The sequence below is a fragment of the Lagenorhynchus albirostris genome, chromosome 4 (assembly GCF_949774975.1).
Source record: "Lagenorhynchus albirostris chromosome 4, mLagAlb1.1, whole genome shotgun sequence".
Taxonomy (NCBI): Eukaryota; Metazoa; Chordata; class Mammalia; order Artiodactyla; family Delphinidae; genus Lagenorhynchus; species Lagenorhynchus albirostris.
Window position 1 is genome coordinate 134,248,500 of NC_083098.1, and position 12,103 is coordinate 134,260,602.

At 36.6% G+C, this 12,103-nt stretch overlaps 1 long non-coding RNA gene across 1 annotated transcript in view; it reads right to left on the reverse strand.

The window, feature by feature from the left end:
• Positions 1-12,103, reverse strand: part of LOC132520026 (uncharacterized) — an 86,372-nt gene that overhangs the window by 71,967 nt on the left and 2,302 nt on the right. The window lies entirely within an intron of this gene.

The following is a 12,103-nucleotide window of genomic DNA, read 5'->3' on the forward strand; positions in this document are numbered from 1 at the left end:
TGTTGCAAAGCTATAGTAATTAAAACAGTATGGCACCGGGATTAAAAAAGACACATAGGTAGCTCCCTGGCGGGCCGTTGGTTAGGAGTTGGCACTTTCACTGCCATGGCCTGGTTTCAATCCCTAGTCAAGGAACTAAGATCCCACAGTGCAGGGGAAAAAAAAAAAAAATAGACACATAGATCAATGGGACAGACTCAAGAACCCAGAAATAAACCCACACTTATACAATCTACTGATTCATGATAAAGTAGTCAAGAATATATAGTGCGGAAAGGAGAAGCTGTCAATAAATGGTGGTGGAAAAACTGGGCAATCACATGCAAAAGAATGAGACTATACCACTATCTTACATCATACACAAAAATTAACTCAAAATGGATTAAAGACTTGAACACGAGGCTTGAAACCATAAAATTCCTATTAGAAAACATAGGTGGTAAGCTCCTTGACATAGGTTTTAGCAATGACTTTCTAAATCTGACACCAAAAGCAAAAGCCAAGAAAAGAAAAACACATGGCAAAACATCAAACTAAAAAGCTTCTGCCCAGCAAAGGAAACAATCAACAAAAAGGCAACCTACTGAATGAGATAAAATAATTTCAAATCATATATCTGGTAAGGGGTTAATATCCAAAATATAGAAAGAACTCACACAACTCAACAGCAAAAACACAAACAACCCAATTGAAAAATGGGTAGAAGATCTGAATAGAGTTTTCCAAAGAAGACATACAGATGGCCAACAGGCACATGAAAAGATGCTCATCATGACTAATCAGGAAAATGCAAATCAAAACCACAATGTGATACCACTTTACACCTGTCAGAATGGCTGTCATCAAAAAGTCAACAAATAGCCAGTGTTGGCAAGGATGTAGAGAAAAGGGAACCCATGTGCACTGACGGCGGGAATGTAAATTGGTGCAACCACCATGGAAAACAGTATGGTGTTTCCTTAAAAGATTAAAAATAGAACTACCAGTTCCATTTCTGGGTATTTATCCAAATAAAAAAAAACACTAAGTCAAAACTACACATGCACATGCACCCCTATGTTTCACTGCAGTACTACTTACAATAGTCAAGATATGGAAACAACCTAAGTGTCCACTGATAAATAATTAGATAAAGAAGGTATGGTGGGCTTCCCTGGTGGTGCAGTGGTTGAGAGTCTGCCTGCCGATGCAGGGGACACGGGTTTGTGCCCCGGTCCGAGAAGATCCCACATGCCGCGGAGCGGCTGGGCCCGTGAGCCATGGCCGCTGAGCCTGCGCTTCCGGAGCCTGTGCTCCGCAACGGGAGAGGCCACAACAGTGAGAGGCTCCCGTACCGCAAAAAAAAAAAAAAAAAAAAGAAGAAGATATGCTATTTTACATATATACTATAATATTATTTGACCATAAAAAAGAAAAAATCTTGCACAAATTGATAACATGATGGACTCAAAGGACATTATGCTAAGTAAAACAAGTCAGTAAGTCAGAGAGAGAAAGAGAAATACCACATGATTTCTCTTATATGTGGAATCTAAACAAAAAATGAACAAATGAACAAAACAAGTTCATAGATACAGAACACAGACTGGTGGTTCCAAGAGGCAGGTGGTGGGGGTAGGAGAAATAGATGAACTGGGGGGGGGGGTTGGTGCTTTTTTTTTTCTTTTTTAGTTTAAATAGGTTAAACAAAAATTTAAAAAAGAAAAAAAGAATAGGTATGGAGGGGACAATGGGTCCCTCCAATGTAGGGGATACTGGAAAGTGCCTGAAAGGAAGGTATCCTGCACTTTAGACCATGGAAGGTAGGTCAGTCCCCCATTCCTGGGGTCAGCAGCTTTATGTTGTAAGCAGCTTAGCCCCAAGAATATTCAGAAGCCCCACTCAGAATTCTCTCAGGAATAAAAAGGAGGGGGTACCAAAAATACAAGGCCTTAGACTTCCAGTAGCCAGTGTGACAAGTTCTTATATGAAAATATCAGGCTTTTGGTATGTCCATACTATGGGAAATTATAAGTTTAATTTATATGTGGTGACCTTGGGTAATTAATTTGATACACTGGGAGTTTAAAAATATAAATTGCAGTACATATAATGATCCCATTTCTTTAAGTAACAGGAAATATGTATATATTTGTACAAAAATAGCAAGGTATGGAAGGAACCATTTCAAAGTTAACATTGATTACCTAAGAGAGAGTAATAGTTTAACAAATATTTTCAAAATAATAGTATATTACATACAAATTAAAATGAAATTTGAAAAAAACACCTGGTGCTGGAGAAGTCTGAAAACCTTGTAGACAAGGAAGGTGTACTTCCTTCTGTATCTTCCTGTTTAGGCTAAAGGGGAGTCTACATTTAAGTGGCTGCGGAATGTCCCCAAAGTGTCCCAGGTTGGAAAATCTTCCTAGAAGACGAGACATCAACCACAGTCAACCACACCAAGTCACGATGTGATTTTCAGCTGTTAAACTGCAGGGGACATTCAGTGGTTTCCCAAATGTGGTCTGTGAAGGACTAGAGAGTCTGGGAAAGGGGAGTTATGAGGCTAACAGGTGAACTTCTGGGACCCCACTGCCACTGTCTGTTTTGCAATTGGGATTTTCATTAAACTTAGGATTCAGCAGCAACAAAAACAAAAGAAGTTGAAAATTTCTGATACAATTGAAAGGGACTTTGGAGTCAAAGAAAATTTACTTAATCTCCCTGAGTCTTAGTTTCTTCATCTGTGTAATGCAGACAAACCACAACCTACAAGGGCTGTTGCGAGGATAAGATGAAATAATGCAATTAAACACTTAGCACTTAATAAATGGTCACTTAAAAGACAAAAGGGTCACCTAACTTGGGGTGAATAACGGGCTTGAAACATTTTACACTATAGCATTGTCTTCAACTTTGCCTGACACTTTCAGACATAATGCATTTCAATGACCTGGGGTGAACTGTCACCATCGTGCACTCTGAGCACCTATTCATTCTGGGTGCTACTTTTCTGTTTGAAAAAGTCACCTCATTTGGTGAGGTAAGGAACCTAAATTCTTATCAACCTGGAGGGAAAGAAGGGTGATAGAGACCTATGAAGCTCATGTTTAGTAAGCATCACAGTGGAGAAGACTGCTTCTTGCATTCTAGGCCAGGAAAAAATGTGAGGCCTTTACTGAACCAGGCCGACCCAGGTAGTCTGTCTTGATCAAAATGGGATAATAAATACAAAATGGGATAATAAATACAAAGAAACATTGTGGCTCAGAACCCAAACTCTGAAACTAGACTCCCTGGATTCAAATCATGCATTGGCCACTTACTAGCTATGTGACCCTGGTGAAGTTGCTTGACATCTCTATGCCTTAGTTTCCTCATCTATAAAATAATAACTATTGCATATGGTTATTGAGAGGATCAGATTAGTTAATGTACGTAAGGCACTTAGAATATAACAAGAGCTGTATAAGGGTGCTATATAAGAGTTAGCACATATGCTACATTCTACATATATCTAGGCATATATAACTAATCAACGACAGCATTTTTTTCCAATGAATCTGTTTGAGGCATCTATATCCTTTGCAAAAAAGACACTAGGTGTAGCTGTTAACTGATTAGCTCACCAAATGAAAACTGTTTTCACCTCATAAAGTCAACTGGAATATTTTATTATAAGCAGTGGAGAAAGTCAGTTTACCCATACCAATTTTCTATACCGAACACTCCACAAGAGTAAAATGTATCCTGATTAGAGGCAAATGATGCCATGTAAGGGAGATTCGGCACCCAGGCCTGGTGGCCTGTTGTGTGGACACAAATGTTTTCAGCTGCTGGAGACAGTCTGTTCACATCCTGAGACAAGCAGCCATGAAAACTCATTTTTGCCTGTCCTCATTCGTCATTTGCTATAGAATAAGAGCAGTTACTAAGCCACAGACCACAAAGAAAAAAGTTAGTCTCATAAAATACAGCATGATCCTGCTTGAAAAAGCATGCACACTTCAAAGTCACCCATGGACAGAGACACATAGGTAAGCCACTTGAGGACATGTATTTCAACTAGGAGCATTTACCCTGAGAACCCAGCCCTTGGTTAAAGAAAGAGACAGAGAGAGTGAGAGAGGGAATTTTGTTCAACATAAATATTTTAAAAATTATAGGCTACAGAAGGTAGAAAATGAAGCTTCCCTACAATCCTCACATTTATTTGTAAATACTATATATAGCCAATAGACTGTCGTAATAAAGTACTCTTATCTCTTGACTTGGGCTACTTCAGAGGGAAACTAATTGTCCTAAGAAATTAGACATTTTCCCCCAGTTTTACTGAGAAATAATTGACATACATCACTGAATAAGTTTAAAGCAGAGATGTTCTTAAAATAGCTTCCTCAGAGCTATACATCACTACTCTTTGCATTGTTCAGGGTACTAGCATTGTTTCTCATTCTTTTTAACGGTAGGGAAAACCAAAAGTTACATAAATAAAGGAAAAAGGATTTTATGTCTCAGCTGGAAGTTAATGATATTTACTTAATTATAATATAAACTGAATATTGTGATAAAAATTATGAGGTAACTACATTTGGAGGATGAGATTAGATGAAGGGAGGACAGAGAAGGATGAAAGTAAAAACAACTAAATACATAATTCCTCATCTACAATAGAAAATAGATTTAAAACTAAAAAATCAACAAATAACATAAGCATGTTATTTAATAATAAGGTAAAATATACAAAAATAAGGTGTTAAATGAATTGAAGATGGTTGCACCTGAGAAGCAGAAACGGCTGTTTTTGGATGCTTCTTTGTTGTTTGTTAGTAACCTGTGATATAAAACATATGTGTGTTTTGCACCAGTATCAGCATATCAATAGTGATGCTATGGGCTAGAAATGCCTCGAGGCATTCACCCAGGCCCACAGTGAGTCCCACACACAGACATTTCCCCTTTCAGAACCACTGCTGTGACTGGATCAGCCCTTGTGGTTCTTATTATGATTGCAAGATGCCTTCAGCAATAAACATCAGGAAACTTTGAAAAAAAACAACAAGGTTTATTACTCACAGGTCCTACAGAGTACACAGCACACCTGGGGCTACACAGTGAAGTCACTGATAGAGAAATTTCTCTATTATTTTTGTAAATTTTCTCTAAGTTTGAAATTATTTCAAAATAAAAAGTTTGAAAACAAAAATGCCTTGCAAAAATGTTAAAAGAAGTTCTTTAGAAGATTTGGTGGCTGACGAGAAACTGCTTCCTGGTTCAGAGCCGGCTGTCTTCTCACTTCCACATGGTAAAAGAGGCAAGGGAGCTCTCTGGGCTCTCTTTTGTAAGAGAACTAGTCCCATTCATGAGGTCTCCACCTTCATGGCATTATCATCACACAAAAGTGCCATCTCCAAATACCATAAGGTTTCAACATATGAATTTGGAGGGACACAAATATTAAATCTACAGCAAAATGGTGTAGTGTTATTTGAAAATGGACTAAGATTAGTTGTCAACGTACACTGCAAACTCTGGGGAAAACACTAAAAAATGTTAAAAAAAAAAAGTATAACTGATATGCTAAGAAAAGAGAGAAAATGAAATCAAATAAAATGATCAATTAAAACTAAAAGGCAGAAAAAGAGTAGAAGACAAAAATAGGAACAAAGAACAAAGGCAACAAATAGAAAACAGCAACAAATATGGTAAATATTAATCCAAATATATCAATAATTACTTTGCGGCTCAATAGTTAAATGCACCAATTCAAAGACAAGTGATTGTCAGAGTGAAAACCCAACTATCTAAACTTACCTACAAGAAACCCACTTTAAATATAAAGACTCACATAGATTGAAAGTAAGTGGATGGAGAAAAATATATCATGCTAACACTAGTCAAAAGAAAGCAGGAGAAGTTATATTAATTTGCAACAAAGCAGACTTCAAAGTAAGGGAAGTTAACAGGCATAAAGAAAGGTATTACATAATGATAAAAGGGTCAATACTCCAAAAAGACATAACAATTTTTAATGTGTATACACCTAACAACAGAGCATAAACTGGGTGAGACAAAAACTGATAGAACAGCAAGGAGAAATAGATGAAACCACTATCATAGTTGGAGACTTCAAACACTCTCTTAAAAATGAACATATACAGCAGGAAGAAATTAGTAAGGATAAACCTGAACTTAATTGTAATTTAAATATATATATATATATCCCTGCAAACAAAAGTCCAGGACCAGATGGCTTCACTGGGGAATTCTACCAAACATATGAAGAAGAACTTATACCAATCCTTCTCAAACTCTTCCGAAAGACTGAATATGAGGGAACACTAACTAAGTCATTCTATGAAGCCACCATTACCCTAATACCAAAACCAGACAAAAACATTACCAAAAAGGAAGATAACAGGCCAATATCTTTGATGAATATACATGCAAAAATCCTCAACAAAATATTAGCAAACTGAATCCAACAACACATAAAAAAGATCACACATCATGACCAAGTTAGATTCATCCTAGGGTCACAAGGATGGTTCAACATATGCAAATCAATCAGTATGATACACCACATGAACAAAAGAAAAGACAAAAACCACATGGTCATCTCAACAGAGGCAGAAAAAGCATTTAACAAAATTTAACATCCATTCACGATAAAAACTCTTACCAAAGTGGGTATAGTGGGAACATATCTCAACATAGTAAAAACTACTTATGAAAAGCCCACAGCCAACCTAACACTCAATGGTGAAAAGCTGAAGGCCTTCCCACTTCTATTCAACATAGTATTGGAAGTCCTAGCCACAACAATCAGACAAGAAAAAGAAATAAAAGGTATCCAAATTGGAAGAGAAGAGGTAACATTATCATTATGTGCAAATGATATGATACTAATATATAGAAAACCCTAAAGACTCCACACAAGAACTACTAGAACTGATAAACGAATTCAGCAAGGTAGCAGGACACAAGATTAACATACAAAAATTGGTTGCATTTCTTTACACTAACAATGAAATATCAGAAAGAGGAAGTAAAAAAAAAAAATCCCTTTTTAAATGGTATCAAAAAATAAAATACTGGGCTTCCCTGGTGGCGCAGTGGTTGAGAGTCCGCCTGCCGATGCAGGGGACACGGGTTCAGGCCCCGGTCCAGGAAGATCCCACATGCCGCAGAACGGCTGGGCCCATGAGCCATGGCCGCTGAGCCTGCGCGTCCGGAGCCTGTGCTCCACAACGGGAGAGGCCACAACAGTGAGAGGCCCGCGTACCACAAAAAAAATAATAATAAAATAAAATAAAATAATTTGGAATAAGCCTGATCAAGGAGGTGAAAGAACTATATGCTGAGAACTATAAAACATTGATGAAGGAAACTGAAGATGATTTAAGCAAATGGAAAGCCATCCCATGCTCTTGGAAGAATTAATATTGTTAAAATGGCCATACTACCCAAAGCAATATACAGATTTAATGTCATCCCTATCAAATTACCCATGACATTTTTCACAGAACTAGAACAAATAATCCTAAAATTTATATGGAACCATAAAAGAACCAGAATTGACAAAAAAATCCTAAGGAAAAAGAACAAAGCAAGAGGCATACCTTTCCCAGACTTCAGACAATACTACAATTAGCTACAGTAATCAAAACAGCATGGTATTGTCAGAAAAAAAGACATATGGATCAATGAAACAGAATAGAGAGCCCAGAAATAAACCCACACACCTATGGTCAATTAATCTTGCCAATTAACAAAGGAGGCAAGAATATACAATGGAGAAAAGACAGTCTCTTCAGCAACTGGTGTTGGGAAAGCTGGACAGCCTCATGTAAATCAATGAAATTAGAACACTCCCTCACACCATATATAAAAATAAACTCAAAATGGTTTGAAGACTTAAATATAAGTCGTAACACCATAAAATTCCTACAAGAGAACACAGCAAAACACTCTCTGACATAAATCATACCAATGTTTTCTTAGATCAGTCTACCAAGGCAATAGAAATAAAAGCAAAAATAAACAAACGGGACCTAATAAAACATAAGCTTTTGCACAGCAAAACAAACAGTAAACAAAATGAAAAGACAACCTATAGACTGGGAGAAAATATTTGCAAGTGATGCAAACAACAAGGGGTTAATCTCCAAAATATACAAACAGTTCATTCAACTCAATAACAACAACAAAATCCATTTAAAAAATGGGCAGAAGACCTAAATAGACATTTCTTCAAAGAAGACATACAGATGGCCAATAGGTACATGAAAAAATGTTCAACATCGCTAATTATTAGAGAAATGCAAATCAAAACAACAATGAGTTATCATCTAATACTGGTCAGAATGTCCATCAGTAAAAAGTCTACAAATAATAAATGCTGCAGAGAGTGTGGAGAAAAGGGAACCCTCCTACACTGTTGGTGCGAATGTAAATTGGTGCAGCCACCATGGAGGCTCCCCAAAAAACTAAAAATAGAGTTGCTATGTGATCCAGAAATCCCATTCTGTGGCATATATCCAGACAAAGCTCTAATTCAAAAAAATACATGCACCCCAATGTTCATAGCAGCACTACTTACAAAAGCCAAGAGATGTGAACAACCTAAATGTCCATCAACAGATGAATGGATAGAGAAGATGTGGTATATATACAATGGAAAATTACTCAGCCATAAAAAAGAATGAAATAATGCCATTTGCAGCTACATGGATGGACCTAGAGATTATCATACCAAGTGAAATAAGTCAGAAAAAGAAAGATAATAGCATATGATATCACATATATGGAATCTAAAATATGACACAAATGAACTTATCTATGAAACAGAAACAGACTCACAGACATAGAGGACAGACTTGGGGTTGCCCAGGAGGAGGGTGAGTAGGGGAGGGATGGATTGGGGGTTTGGGACTAGCAGATGCAAACCATTATATACAGAATGGATAAACAACAGGTCTATTGTACAGCACTGGGAACTATATTCAATATCCTGTAATAAACCATAATGGAAAAGAAAAAAATAAAATAATTAAGTAAATAAAATCATCTAAACCTCCCCCTCAGGAAACTAGAAAAAAAAAAAGCAAGTTAAATCAAAAGTAAGCAAAAAAAAAGAAACAATAAGAATCAGCGAAATCCAATATTCATTGCAGCACTATTTACAATAGCCAGGACATGGAAGCAACCTAAGTGTCCATAGACAGATGAATGGATAAAGAAGATGTGGCGCATATATACAATGGAATATTACCCAGCCATAAAAAGAAACGAAATTGAGTTATTTGTAGTGAGGTGAATAGACCTAGAGTCTGTCATACAGAGTGAAGCAAGTAAGAAAGAGAAAAACAAATACCGTATGCTAATACATATATATGGAATCTAGAAAAAAAATGGTTCTGATGAACCTAGGGGCAGGACAGGAATAAAGACACAGACGTAGAGAATGGACTTGAGGACACAGGAGGGGGAAGGGTAAGATGGGACAAAGTAAGAGAGTAGCACTGACATATATACACTACCAAATGTAAAATAGATGGCTAGTGGGAAGCAGCTGCATGGCACAGGGAGATCAGCTCGGTGCTTTGCAACCACCTAGAGGGGTGGAATAAGGAGGGTGGGAGGGAGACGTAAGAGGGAGGGGATATGGGGATATACATATGTATATAGCTGATTCACTTTGTTATAGAGCAGAAACTAACACAGCACTGCAAAGCAATTATACTCCAATAAAGATATTTAAAAAAAAGAATTAGAGAAATCAATGAAATTGAAAACAGTAAATCAATAGAGAAAAATCAACAAAACCAAAAGCTAGTTCTTTGAAAAGATCAAAAAATTCATATGACTCTAGCCAGGCTAACTAAGAAAAAAAGAGAGAAGTTACAAATATATCAGAAATGATAGAGAGGACATCACTACAGATCCCATGGACATGAAAAGGATAATAAAGGAATACTTTGAACAACTCTACGCCCACAAATTTCATAACCTAGAAGAAATGGACCAATTTCTGTAACATGTAATCTGCCAAAACTCACACAAAAAGAAACAGACAATGTTTAGGCCTATATCTATTAAAGAAATTGAATCAATAATGGATAACCTTCCAAAACAGAAAGCACCAGGCCCAGATGCATTCACTGCTAAATTCTATCAAACTTTTAAGGAAGAAATTATACCAATTCTCTACAATCTCCTTCAGAAGACAGAAGCAGAGGGAATACTTCCTAACTCATTCTCTTAGGTCAGCATTACCATAACACCAAACCCAGTTGACAACATTACAAGGAAAGAAACTACAGACCAATATCTCTCATTAACACAGATGCAAAAATCCTCAACAAAATATTAGCGAATTGAATTAAAAAGAATTATACACCATGACCAAGTGAGATTCAACACTCAAAATTTAATTAATGTAATTCATCACATCAACAGGATAAAGAGAAAATCACATGATCATATCAATAGATGCAGAGAAAGTATTTGACAAAATCCAACACCCACTGATGATAAAAACTCTCAATAAACTAGCAGTAGAGGAGATCTTCCTTAACTTGATAAAGAATATCTATAAAAAACCTACAGGGACTTCCCTGGTGGTCCAGTGGTTAAGACTCCGCACTCCCAATGCAAGGGGTGTCGGTTCGATCCCTGGTTAGGGAACTAAGATCCCACATGCCGCGTGGCATGGCCAAAAAAAGAAAAAAATTTTAAGAAAAAAACCTGCAGCTAACATCATACTTAATGGTGAGAAACTAGAAGCATTTCCAATAATATCAGAAACAAGGCAAGTATGCCCCCTCCCATAATGCCTTTTCAACATCATACTGGAAGTGCTAGCTACTGCAATAAAACAAGAAAAGGAAAGAACACATGTACAGGTTTGGAAGGAAGACATAACTGTCTTTGGTCACAGATTATTCTATCACCTATGTAGGAAACCAAACAACAACAACAAAAAACCTTCCTGGAACTAATAAGTGATTATAGCAAGGTTGCAGGATATATGGTTTATATACAAAAGTCAATTGCTTTCCTATATACCAGCACTGAACAAGTGCAATTTGAAATTTAAAATACAATGCAATTTACAGTAGCATCCCCAAAATGAAATACTTAGGTGTAAATCTAACAAAATATGTACAAGATCTATATGAGGAATACAACAAATCTATGATGAAAGAAATCAAAGAAGAACTAGATAAATGGAGAGAGATTCTATGATCATGGATAGGAAGGCTCAATATTGTCAAGATGTCAGTTTTTCCTAACTTTGATCTACAGATTCAATGCAATCCCAACTGAAATCCCAGCAAGTTATTTTATGGCTATCAACAAGCTGATTCTAAAGTGTATACTGAGAAGCAAAAGACCCAGAATAGCCAGTGCAATATTGAAGGAGAACAAAGTTGGAGGACCGATACTACTAAGGGTATTGGGTCATATAAATCTACTGTAATCAAGACAGTGTGGTATTGGTGAAAGAACAGACAAATAGATCAATGGGAAAGAATAGAGAGCCCAGAAATAGACACACAGAAATACAGTCAATTAATCATTGACAAAGGAGCAAAGGCAATAGAATGAAGCAAAGATAGTTTTTTCAACAAATGGTGATAAAAAAAAACTGGTTATCCACATGCAAAAAAATGACTCTATACACAGCCTTTACAGCCTTCACAAAAATTAACTCAAAATGGATCACAAACCTAAAAATAAAACTATAAAACTCCTAGAAGGTAACACAGGAGAAAACTAAGATTACCTTGGGTATGACAATGGCTTTTTAGATACAACACCAAGACACAATCCATGAAACAAATAATTGATAAGCTGGACTTCTTTAAAATGAAAAACTTTTGCTCTTCCGAAAGACATCTCAAGATAATGAGAGACAAGCCACAGACTGGGAGAAGGTTGCAAAAAAAACAATGATAAAAGACTGTTATCTAAAATACAAAGAACTCTTAAAACTCAACCATAAGAAAACAAACAACACGATTAAAAAACCAAGGCAAAGAGTTCAATCCATATCTCACCAAAGGAACAGACATACAGATGGCAAATAAACATATGAAAAGATGTCCTACATCAT